Raw genomic sequence first — 12,345 nt, 5'->3', positions numbered from 1 at the left:
GGTCACCTACTCTGAGGAAGTGTCATATGAACATTCTGGAGCTAATGGCTGTCTTTCTGTCTCCTAGAAAACAGACCCTCTATCATGCAGCACTTGTCAGCAATTCTCCTCACAAGGTCTTTCAATGTAATAGCAGACCCTTTATCAGGGGATACAACAGCGTCACCTGAATGAATGTTAGACAATCACATCTGTCAATTAATTGCCAACATGCTCCATATCCGGAAGTGGACCTGTTTGCCACTTGCAAGAACCATCAACTTCCAGTGTATGTGTCTCCAAACCTGGACAATCAAGCAATAGCAAGAGATGCATTCCTACAAGACTGGGACAAGTGAAGGATGTTATACCTTTTCCTTCACTGTCCCAGATTTTGAAGGTTTTTTTAACAAACTTGTAACTTTCAACAAAACCGCTTACTTAAGTCTCAAATTAGCCATGCAGGCATTGGTTCCCATTGCTTCAACTATGGACAAAGAACTCAGTTCCATTATCGTCCACTGTTATATCCCAGACAGTAAGGAGGAAAGTCGTCTACGTGTCCTCCTTGCTGAGCCAAGGCCTTCACATGTGGAATTTAAAATCTAGTCTTCCGTGGAAATTACCCACCCAACATTGCTAGGTAGCTAGTGCCGAAACTACAGACATCATCTCTTTGACAATAATAATCTGTATGTAAGATATGGTTAGATTACATCCATGCTACTGTAAGAGGCTAGCTGAGATCTCTGTTGAAATACTTCTATGTTTTCTTATATATCATTTTGAAGACAAGTGCCTTGATGTTATAGTAATTATGGCATACAAGGCAGCATTGTCGGAACCCTTGCTTTATGGATTGGGAATTGGTTCTACCATAGAAGCTGTTATTTCCCTTCTCTGGTCTTTTACATTACAATATCCTGCTCCTGCAAGGCTTCCCATTCCCGGGTCCCTGAATGAAGTGCTTAGGCTTCTGTCAATCCATCAATTCATTGGGCCCGGCACAACTATAACATGTATGCTGCAAAAGGCGATCTTCTTGACTGCTTTTGCATCAGGAGCTCTCTTATACGGTGACAATGCTATATTACTCATGCAGCTAACCATCCTCTATTACTGTCTCCTGGACCATCATTCATGGCCAAGAATAAGAACCCTTTAAAGAGAAAATTTCATGTTCTGATAAAGGGAACTCAATTTGTCAAGTAAAATTTATGCCTGGTTCAGGCATTTAAGGTTACCTAGAGGTCACAGCAAACATCCCAGAAGGTCCGATTTTCCTACACCCTATCACAACATGCTACTCCATCTACATGGGCTGAGAATAATTTTGGAACCCCTTATTAAAAAGGCAAACGCCACTCCATTCCTAAGTTGCATGATATTCGAAAGGTAAGTAATGTACATCGTGTTTTCACTGGAAATGTTCCTTTCGAAAAAGTCTTTGAGTGTACAGGGTGGTCATAAGGAACATTTTTGCCATGAGTTCGAGCAAATTCGACTACATCATGTATCAGCAGATGGTACAGTAAGTCCTGACCCCATAGGCACTATGGTGGTAAACCAGGGGTACTCTTGATGTAAGATATTGCTGGGAAAGGTGCGACAATACCACGACCAATCCCAGAATATTTAGGTAAGTCACTTTGGAACTACATCTTAACAATTGTAAGTTCGTGTTTAGTTTCATGTTCTTTGTTGCCAAACCATATGGGTATCTGGAATAAAGAATGTGGTTTATGATTTGCGGCTTAACATTGGACCAAAAATTTTATCTGGGTTGTTGAGATTGAGTTTTAAGACTGGCCATTTCATCACCTGTCAAAATCTTCAGTAAGCTCCTTTGAGGACAGAACAGACCCTTTAAAAAAACAGGTTTGAGGTATGAAAAACCTAATTTTGTTAGCCGCTGTGAGTCCTCAAACCCACCCACTTTCCCAGACGAAAAGGCATGGGATTTGGGTGAAAAATTTCCTGCATAGACCTGAAAAGAATAATGGATAGTCGGTCTGACGCAGAGCTCGTTGTTGACACGACACTGGACGATGTGCAGTTGCCACGTCTGCAGGTTACAACAAGGAAGAACCTAGGCAGTCATTGTAGACAAGAGAAAGAGCCCTCTTGTCTTGAGTCCTATATTCTATCAGTGTCAACGTGTACTATACTGGCCAGGACCAACTAGAAGAAAATTCTTTGAAATTGGTTGGTCTATCTTATGGAGCCCCTCTAGGACCATAAGAGTAACTCCTTTGAGGATGAACAGCGGCTACCAAAAGTAGGTTTTCCCTACTTCAAACCTGTTTATTATGAGTATTATCATTACATTTAAATGAAGATGAATGAGAAGGTACGGGTTGAGTCATGAGCATGAAGGAATGCTGAGTTGATAAGAATCAGCAATTTACTTCGTTTCAAGAGTGGTAGTGCTTTAGGCGTGGCCATGATGATGGAAAATTCTACTTCTTACCTGGAAATTTGACATACTGCAAATACGGTATTCCTATTGTTTTAACACTATTTAGTAGATTTTTAGGGGAATTTCTTTCATTATTACTCTCATTTTATCCATTTTTTGCTGGTGCAACTTCCTTTTTCTTATATTGTGGAGAGAAAACGAGAGGGTAGCCTATTATTTTAAGGGAAAAAAAATGTGTTAGTATAAAAGACAGACACCTTTGACAAAAATGTGTTAGGAGTAATAATTATTCACAATGAAATGTGAAATTTCATGATAAAATAGTTCACATGATGTGTGCATGAATGAATTTATCAGTCTAGAAGCCGCAGAGGTGGTGATTGTTGCACGGAGGTGTATACAGCAGTTCTCTTCACAAAGTGTTTTTTTGATGTCTAGGAATAATTTTTAGCTTGGGTGCGCAATTCTGATATGGGAGATTTTTTCAAAAATGGCTGCCGGGCTGAAATCGATTGCGTTCCAAAATTTGTCTCTATTTCGTAACTGAGGGCTTCCATAAAAAAATTACAAGAGTTCAATGTTGTTCAAAAATACATTTTTACGCCATGTTTTTGCATTTTAAAATTCATTTACTTATATCATTTGTTGTAATGTTAGTCAAAGTGTGCCAAAAATAATTTTTTCTATGCTTTGGAAGGAAAATTTGTCTGTACCTCACAAACGAGCACCCCTAGAAAAAAATTACAAGAGTTCAAAAATACATTTTTCACCAAGTTTTGTCAATTCTAAACCCATTTACTATTTGACTTGTTTTAATGCAAAGAGAGTATATGTCCTAAAATGTTTTGTTTTGGGGGAAATTTGAATCTCAAAAACAGGTGCTTCTGTAAAGTCACCACATTGGCGCCGGCGTAGTGTTTCGGCGGCGCCATTAATTAAGTCTCCGCTGAGCATGTTTTCTTTGGTGACTTCCCATTTTCTTCAAACTCAATTAGTCACGCCTAAAACGTGCCAGGTCACGCATTTTTAACCATTTTTACTTTATGCGTATTTATACAAATGTCACACATTGTGTATCACATGTTTCTCCATTCACAGGCATCAAGGCTGTATCCATATTGTAGTTCTGTATGTTTTGTGTTGTAATTTATACTCGTTCACTGCATATTATTGTTTATTGTTTCGACCTCAGGTCACAGTCAATTCCATTGTCTCTCGCGGGCCGGCGTCAGTCGGCCGCTATATAAACTACCTGGATCTGTAATAGCCTAAAGTAGCAGTAACTTTTACCTGCTCGTTTCTTTGACACCTTACACTTCTCTTAGAAAAAAAAAAAAATTACAGAGTTCAAAATTGTTAAAAAAAGATTATGCTTGATATTATGTCATTTTAAAATTATTTTACTTGTCGTATTTTTGCAATCTATTGCTGGTAGAGTGTATGCTGAAGATGTTTACTTCTATTTTACTGATTGTAGCGATGATAAATTGAAGAGGTATTGAATTTGAAAATATCATGGAGGGAGTGCAACTTATTCCATCTGCTAAAATGGTGAAAAAATCAAGTTCAGCTGGATTACGCAGTTTATGTTAACAGAAGCTTCCAAGGCTTATGATGATAATGAACTATTTGAAAAATTTGAAAACGTAAGTGAATTCTTTTACAATTTGGAGTGCTATAAGAGATACTGTTAAGAGATACTGTTTGAAAGCACAAAGAACTAAGAAGAAAGGGGGAAAGCACTCTGGATATAGAAATAAATGAAAGTGACAGGAGGCACTCGGGTAGGCGTAAACACGAGGGTGATTGGCGTGTTATTTGTGGCAATAGAAAGTATAAGGGTGATGTAGGATTATTAAGGATAGATGAAAGGAACATACTGAATAATTCCTGTTAGCAAAACATTACTTTCAGGATGAAGTTTTTCCCAGGACAAGCAGCCTACTCTGGATGACACAGTGTATTTGCAGCTGATGTTCTTTGCCACTCAGCATGTAAGAGCACTTATCTAATGGAATAAATACTCAAGACATACAGAAGAGTATGAAAAACTTCTTCACGATACCACAGTTGAGAAAGCTTTTCAGAGATTTCCGGAAACCTTGATTTTTCTCAGAATGGATATGGTTATCTGAGCTTTCCTTATATATGAATGGTGAATATCAACTTGAGGACAGAGTTTCTAACAGGCAGGTTAAAACTCTTTTGATCATCCATTTCGGAGACAGCATTGCATTTCCAAGTCCAAAAGAGCGCTCAAAATCCCAACTGGTATTTTCTTGTAAGACAAGTGTTTCACAGGCTGTTAAGAAAATATGGACATCAAACACCTTAACAGAAGGGACAAAACAACTTGCAAATGAGCTTGAAAATTATGATTTCCATCTAGAGGATAAATTTTGTGATGAGCATGATCTGGAATACAGTCTCTCACACTTGGACAATAACCGGCCTAAAGTTTGGGACACCTTTTTTAAGTCAATAATGTAATTATCACGAATAAGACATGTGAAAAAGAAGGGAGGCACGCTTTTCCAGATATTTTATTATATTTTCCATAACGGGGCGAAGAAAACGCCATTCCATATTTGTAGTGTTCAAGCAATACATGAAACTTGTAAATCCAAACCTTTGATCACCTCACTGAATCACGTTGGAGTTTGCATTAGCTATGATAGTACGCTGCCTGTGTATTTATTATGCTGCTCGTGTATTTGTTTCATTATTATTATGCTGCCTGTGTATTTATGGTGCTTGTGTATTGTTTCATTATTTTTTTTTGCTGCCTCTGTATTTGTCATGCTGTCTGTTCATGCTATGTTTATGCTGCCTGGTTATTGCCCAAGTGTTGTTTATTAATTTATTTTCAGTTTGTTTACTGGGCTTTTATATCACTGAATCATTTATTTGTGCTGTTTAGTTTCTGAACCTGATTCAATTGTACATTATGTATATAATTTGTAAATAAATTAATTTTAAGGTAATTTCTTTGTATTTGTTCTGCTCCTCTCTCCTTTGTTTGTGACCTCTCGTCAATCATTTCAGCCCAACTGCTTGTTTCAGTAAAGAACCTGTCGATCTCGAGAGGCGAGATCGTAATACTTCAAAGAGTGAATCATTCGTTTACAGCAGGATCAGTTACACAGAAAATAAGAGGGTTCCAATATCCCCACAATCTGATCGTAATAAGCCAATTTTTGCCTCCATGGACAACTCTGGTCATGAAAAGGCTACAGAGTCTGGCATTGGAGGGTCACATGATACAGTTCTAGTTCTGTTTCAGGATGAGCCAGAGAGAAAAAGCATACACATCGACTCGAATGTCTGTTTTACAGGCAAGCGCCAGAAAAAACTAAATGATATCTTGAAACGTCAAGAACTTGTACCATTTATCAGACCTAAAGGTAGAGGAGTTATTAATTCTGATTTTGTACCATTTAATGACACAGATACATCAATAGCGTCTATGGGGGCAGCCAATATGGATTTCATTTGGTTAATGGCATGATTTTTATCATCTTATAACTTGCAAAGTGGCAGTTTTTCAGAAGCCGTGACAGTACCTTCATGGCGTGCTTTTAATTCGCTTTTAGTAGAGAATATCCTCCCAAAACTACTTCAGCAAGTGTTCCAGTTCTTCCATATCCTGCAACCAGCCAGTCCTCTATTTACACAACTATGGTAAACTTCCAAGATGCAATGAAGCAAGTGAATCAGAATTATGGGTCTCCATGGAGTGATGAAGGTGTTTATCACATTGCTAAGGAGCTTCAGTTGTTGTTTCCCTCTCAATCTGAAAATATTTTCTTGGTTTATGCTCCTTTCACACCACAAAAATAATTATAAACTGCTTAGGACAATACCTGGAGGACAGCGGCATTGCAGAAGCACTGATGGAAACTGAAGTACGTGGTCGAGAATGTACTAAAAGGCAATCACTATTCAAGAGGAGCTCGAGGTACGGCTATAATTGCAGAAGCTATACAGCGAATATAAAAAGTAAGCATATCTTAGTTTTACCAGACCACTGAGCTGATTAACAGCTCTCCTAGGGCTGGCCAGAAGGCTTAGACTTATCTTACGTGGCTAAGAACCAATTGGTTACTTAGCAACGGGACCTACAGCTTATTGTGGAATCCGAACCACATTATAGCGAGAAATTTCTATCACCAGAAATAAATTCCTCTAACACTTCATCAGCCGGCCGGAGATTCGAACTCGGGCCTAGCGAGTGCTAGTCCACAGCTCTACCGACTTCCCAATGAAGAGTGTAAAAGCTACACGACGAATACAACTTTGTGAGTTTTTTGCCAACATAGAATATGAAAAATAGCAGTCACTCTTTACACAGCTTAAGAAGCTTGAAGATTTGTGTGTAGAAAAGGACAGTACAGTGCAAGAAAGTAAAAGATGCACACCATCTGTTGCAAGATTTTCGTACAGACTTTATGATGTTTCTGAGGAAAGGGGCAGAGAAGTCTAAAGTCTTTTGTTATTGGAACACTTTTTTATATGAACTCGTCCCAGTACTGAGAGATATCATAAGTGCCGACATAGAAGGAAACTGGAAGCTTCATATATCTGCTTTTCAGAGAGCACTGCCATTATTCTTTTACTATGGAAAGGTAAATTATGCAAGACGGGGCTCTGTTTACTATGAAGATTGGTTGAAACTTGAAGAAAAACATCCCAGTGTCTTTCATTCTTTTGCTAGAAGGGGTTTCGTAGTTCAACATAGAGAGAGGAATGTTAGCAGTGTAGGCATGGATCAAGGTTTAGAGATGTGCTATAACAAGCCAGCAAGAGGACAAGGAGGCTTAACTGGAAGGAAAGAGGCTGTGGCCCTTCATGATGTAATCAAGCATGATAGCCTACACATTCACTCAACATGTTTCACATTAGAATTTCTGGAATTATTGAAAATGATGAGTATGACCTACATCATGCATTTTCGGACACTGTGACTAAAAAAAAAAAAGATAACCAGTGTATCATGAAAGTTATGAATTTCATTATAAGCAAGCATAACCCTTTCTCTTCAGTAGAGCATGACCTAGTTATCAACTTTGCAACAGTAAAGCATTTACCAATGGAAGAAACGAATTTTAAAATGGAATGCATCACTGAGGGACGAAAACAAAACAATGAATTCCGTGACCAAGTTTTTATACAGAAGTCAAAACAACTCCTTCATCCGTTGACTAGAAAGAAGGGTTTTAATTCTAAAACTAATGTAAAAAGTAATGATGTAGCAAAAGAAACATCTAATACTTAAAGAATAATTGAAATAGCTAGAGATCGTAATTATTCTGTTGATACACTCTTTTATCATATGAACTAACAGGTACATCTTTCCTTTTGACAAGAGATGGCACAATACTGAAAACCAACAAATCTGAACTGGTCCATGAGCTAGAAAAATATTTGACAGATATGCAAGATCAACCCATCCACAGTCCTCCATCCACCGCTTGCTTAGTCTTTGATTTTATGTTCCATGCCCATACGACTGCTGCAGCTGCTACAAAATCTGTGAAAACTTTGGTGAATTTGCTGAATTTATTTTAAATAGAATTCTGTCATTGTCAAGGAATGCGGACAGAATTGACATAATATTTGACATGCATTATGAGAACAGTATTAAAGCTGAGGAAAGGCTCATGCCTATGAAAACAGATCCTATTGATATGACTATTTTTCAAGCAATATGACAGCCTTGCCTAAAGACATGGATACTTTTTGGGCATCAATCCGTAATAAAAATCAAATTCAGAAATTCTTCAAAGTCTACATCATACAGCATAAAGATAGACTGCATACAATAACTACGTATTTGAGTGATATGGTTGAGGAAAAAGCAATCAAATTACAGAATTGCCAAATAACCAAAGTGCCTCAGTTAAGTTCTGCCCTTGAGGAAGCAGATGAAAGACTGTTCATTCATGTTAGTCATGCAGTTACATGTTACTCGTGTAGAAAATCTGCTGATAGCATCATCAGACACAGATGTCTTGCGTGTCCTGTTCACTATTATCACAGAGTTTTCAAAGGAAATGGCTTAAAAAGTCTTTGGACCCTTTCTGAAAAAGAACAAAAAACAAGATACATTCCAGTGCATAACATATGTGAAATAGTAGTAAAGCAAATTATTGAAACTTTACCTGCCATTCATTCACTAAGTGATTGTGACACTACAAGTAAAGTCGGAACGAAGCACGCGGCTCTTGCGAGGGCTGAAGACTATGCTTACCTTTTCAAAGACTTTGGAAGAGTGGAATTGTCAGATATGATAATACAAAATGCTGAAGAGTACTTAACAAGAGTCTTGGCAAAAGAATTCAAGAAAATGGATGACCTCCGCACCTTTAAAATACCATCGCATGAAAAATTTGGATTTTACAAAGCTTCCACCAACTTCCTCTTCTCTTGAGCTACACATCACAAGAGCTTATTTTCAAGCCAATAGATGGTACAGAATATTAGATGAAAAAGAATGCTTTCAAAACCCAACTCATTTTGGATATGTAGAAAAAGAGGCAGGCTGGACTCCTCGAATCATTCTACAACAGCTACCTGATTTTCCTCTCCCTTGTAATTGCAAGACTTGTTCAAGAATAAATATATGCAGATGTAGAATACATTCAATAGCATGTTCCAGATTTTGTTTTTGTGAAATTCAGGCAAATGTAGGAATGACTGTAATGTATAAAAAAAACTCAGTGTGGTAGTATGAAATATTTTCTATCTGTCATATTTGTGTAATTAGATATATATATATATATATATATATATATATATATATATATATATATATATATATATATATATATATTGCAATGGATGGAACTTCTTTCCAAGCAACCTCACCTGTTTTTATATCCGTAACGTAACTGAGAAAGAAATAAAATTCATTTCAACTGTTTTAATTACTAGAACTGTGGGTTTCCACTCGCACCTTCATAAACTCTCTCCTTCATTCCCAAAATGGTTAAGTCTTTAACCCTTCTCTCTTTTCAAATGATTGCCTAAGGCCTTGTTTCCAGGTGACCTTCATTCCATCTTGGCGGTGTCAGACAACGGGCAAAGGAGGAGCCAAACAAAGAGAAAGTTGACGACACCTGCCATGGCAAACTCTCCACGAGGTTTAACTGGATGCCATGTGGTCTATATAGAAAACGTGATGAAGATTGACCTTTTGCGCCATCTACCTGGATGCCGAGGCGTAATCTCCAAGGTTATTAACAGACAATGCAATGGCAATCGAGAGACAGAAGTTTTCAGAACACCACCGAGGACAGATGTCCTTACCCTTGTCTGACCCTCGAACCCTCCTCGTGTTCGACCCTGAGGTTTGAACCAGCATACTTTTGTAGTGGCATCCCCCCGTAATTACCTCCTTCATCATCGGCACCCTATTGAACGAGGACACTGTCATCTTGACGAAGGTAATGTACCGGAATAAGGTTTCTTAGTCAGTCACGATTCCTGTTATTTCTCCGTCTGATCTAATTTCTCTTCCATTGTGCGATCACCTTTAGTAATTTGTGTTGGAGCATTCAGTGTTAATGTAATTGGTATCCACCTCTTCCTCTGCCTTTGCCCTTGATAGGCATTCCAGGTGCTGCTTTTCCTTTTCCCCTATAAAAAGGTCTTTGGACCTTGTGAAAAGAATTTCCTTGCTGTTGTTGTTGTCCCTTTGTAGAGAGTTGTCCTTTCTGACCACCTACCTCTCTTTGAGGAAAACTTTTGGGGTGACTGAAGGCTTATAGGATTTTTCATCATAGCGAGCCTTTTTGGGTTGGGTAAAGGGAAGTTTCAGGTTTTTTGTTTCCTGAATTCCCCTTTTCCCAGAAGAGCAAAGAGCGTACACTGTACAATTCTGTTAAGTTGAGCCACAACAGTCTCCTCAAACAGGTCCTTACAGAAGGGGGTTGGAATATAATAATGAAGTTACACTGGGAAGTGACTTGTTGGAGACTTCCAGTGTTTCCATTCATGCGCCACTCTAGAAAGTCGTAGAGTGCTTCCCATAGGGTTCTCATTAGGCTTTTGGCCACAACAGCAAAAATTGTTCTGGAATCTTCTGGAAGCCTTTTGTTGGCAACTTCCAGCAAGGCGGTATTGGTTATAATACTAAGGAGGTGGGTCCTAGCATGAAATTCTGCCAAGGTTTTCCCCTCTTGAGATTCTTCTCACAGGGGTCCCAAACTGCTGCATAGCTATACCTAAAGGGAGCTTTTCCTTTCAAAAGGGAGTTGTAGCATTGCCCATTCTTTGGTGGAATTTTCCGAAACTGGGATGACCGTGGCAAATGGTTTTAATTCTGCCATTGTCTCTCATTTTCTAGTCACCACAAAATTCTGAAAATCTGCCTTCACATGATTAATTATTTTGAAAGTGAAGGGACAGAAGGCAGGGGCTACTTGGTGAGCAATGTGGGTCTTATTCAAAACAGCCACATAGCAATGTGGGCTTTATTCAAAACGGAAGTATAAGTCCATTTTCCACTGACCTGGTAAGGTGTCTTCTATAGCTTTTAATGCTATATGCACATGTAAGAGAACCATTTCTTTTAGTGGTTTCTCCATGTCTTGTGAAGGTGGTACCAGGCGCCATTCTGTCTCTAAATTCTACATGTACAACTTCGATCATAATTTTTCTCTCATTAATTAGATAACATTGGGGGAGAAAATGCACATTGAGGTGTCCCGCCAAGGATTATCAATATCATCAGGGATGAGTATTGGAGCCCCTATTATGTTTTAATCTGAAGGTATTCTGAACTGGCCATTCTGTTGTTTCCAGTCAGAATTCTAACATTAGACCTTGTTTGGGCAGCATTTGTATCCACTCTCACTTTTTGGTTACAAAATGCAGTACTTTTACACTTTAGGGCGTACATAACTGACTTAATTTCCTTTTTGGAATCATGCTTCATATCCCTTATATATTGCTATTCTGCAGCAAGGACATCTTAGATGTTACTCATAATTTCCTTACGGAATAGATCAAATGCCGCAAGCTGTGTATCCCTCTTTGGGGGAGCTTGCACAATCTGACTGAGCTTGAGCAACTGTAACTGCCTGTTAACCAAGTGGCAGAAGTCCTGGGTAAGGTACTATGACCCTCTGGAAATGAAGTCACTTCAGTTGGAGTTAGGTGGATTCTAGTACAGCATCCCAATTTGGGACAAAGATCCTCTTCAGCATCTGATAGCTGCATGGGGGATAGAATTCCTTCTGGAAGGTTTCTCCCATGGTTAGTTGAAATTTGTCCCTCTGATCCTTCCAGGTTCAGCAGGGCCATTTCAGTGCCAATATCCACTTCATGTTCATCTACTTCCTCCATGGGGTTAACCCGGGAGGTACTGGAGACTGATGTTACTGGGTTTTGGCCCAAACAGATCTTGTTCTGAGAAAGGGTTAAATATCTGCTGCCGGAGTTCTGCTGGAAAGATATAATTTCCCCCTTCCTCACCCCTATTTGACCCCAGGACCCACCGAGATAGCTTAAAACGAGCTTTTTTTGTCCTTAAAACTTGCTGCCAAGAGCATACTATAAATTTTTGCACATCTCTGGCGACCAACCAAATTCTCCTTGTTTTCTATATGGACTATGATCATGGCAGGTGGTGAGTGAGGAGATAGATGTGATGTGAGCCTTGTTGGAGGAGTGTAGGAGAGACTGGGTGGAAAGAGGAAGAATATATAAGTGAATGTGGGGAATAATGAGAAAAGGAACTGGAGCAGAAGCTGAGAGAGGTGTAGGAGTGGGAGTGTGAGTAGAGTAAATGGGAATGTGAAGGGAAGTCAGATGGGAATGAGTAGTAGTGATAAGGAGTGTTACAGGTGTAGAAGGACTGGACATGTGTAAGTGGATTGTGGATGGGCCAATATTTGTTTCAACTGTGGAAAGAGAGGGCATATGTTGGTGAATTGCCCGCAAGC

At 38.9% G+C, this 12,345-nt stretch overlaps 1 protein-coding gene across 4 annotated transcripts in view; it reads right to left on the bottom strand.

Annotated features, from left to right (window-relative positions):
- LOC136837462 (endoplasmic reticulum membrane-associated RNA degradation protein-like) overlaps positions 1-12,345 on the bottom strand; it is a 334,200-nt gene that overhangs the window by 177,444 nt on the left and 144,411 nt on the right. The window lies entirely within an intron of this gene.

This window comes from Macrobrachium rosenbergii, chromosome 59 (genome assembly GCF_040412425.1).
Source record: "Macrobrachium rosenbergii isolate ZJJX-2024 chromosome 59, ASM4041242v1, whole genome shotgun sequence".
Classification (NCBI taxonomy): domain Eukaryota; kingdom Metazoa; phylum Arthropoda; class Malacostraca; order Decapoda; family Palaemonidae; genus Macrobrachium; species Macrobrachium rosenbergii.
The sequence above is the reverse complement of the archived record's forward strand: the minus strand, read 5'-3'. Positions and strand labels throughout refer to the sequence as shown.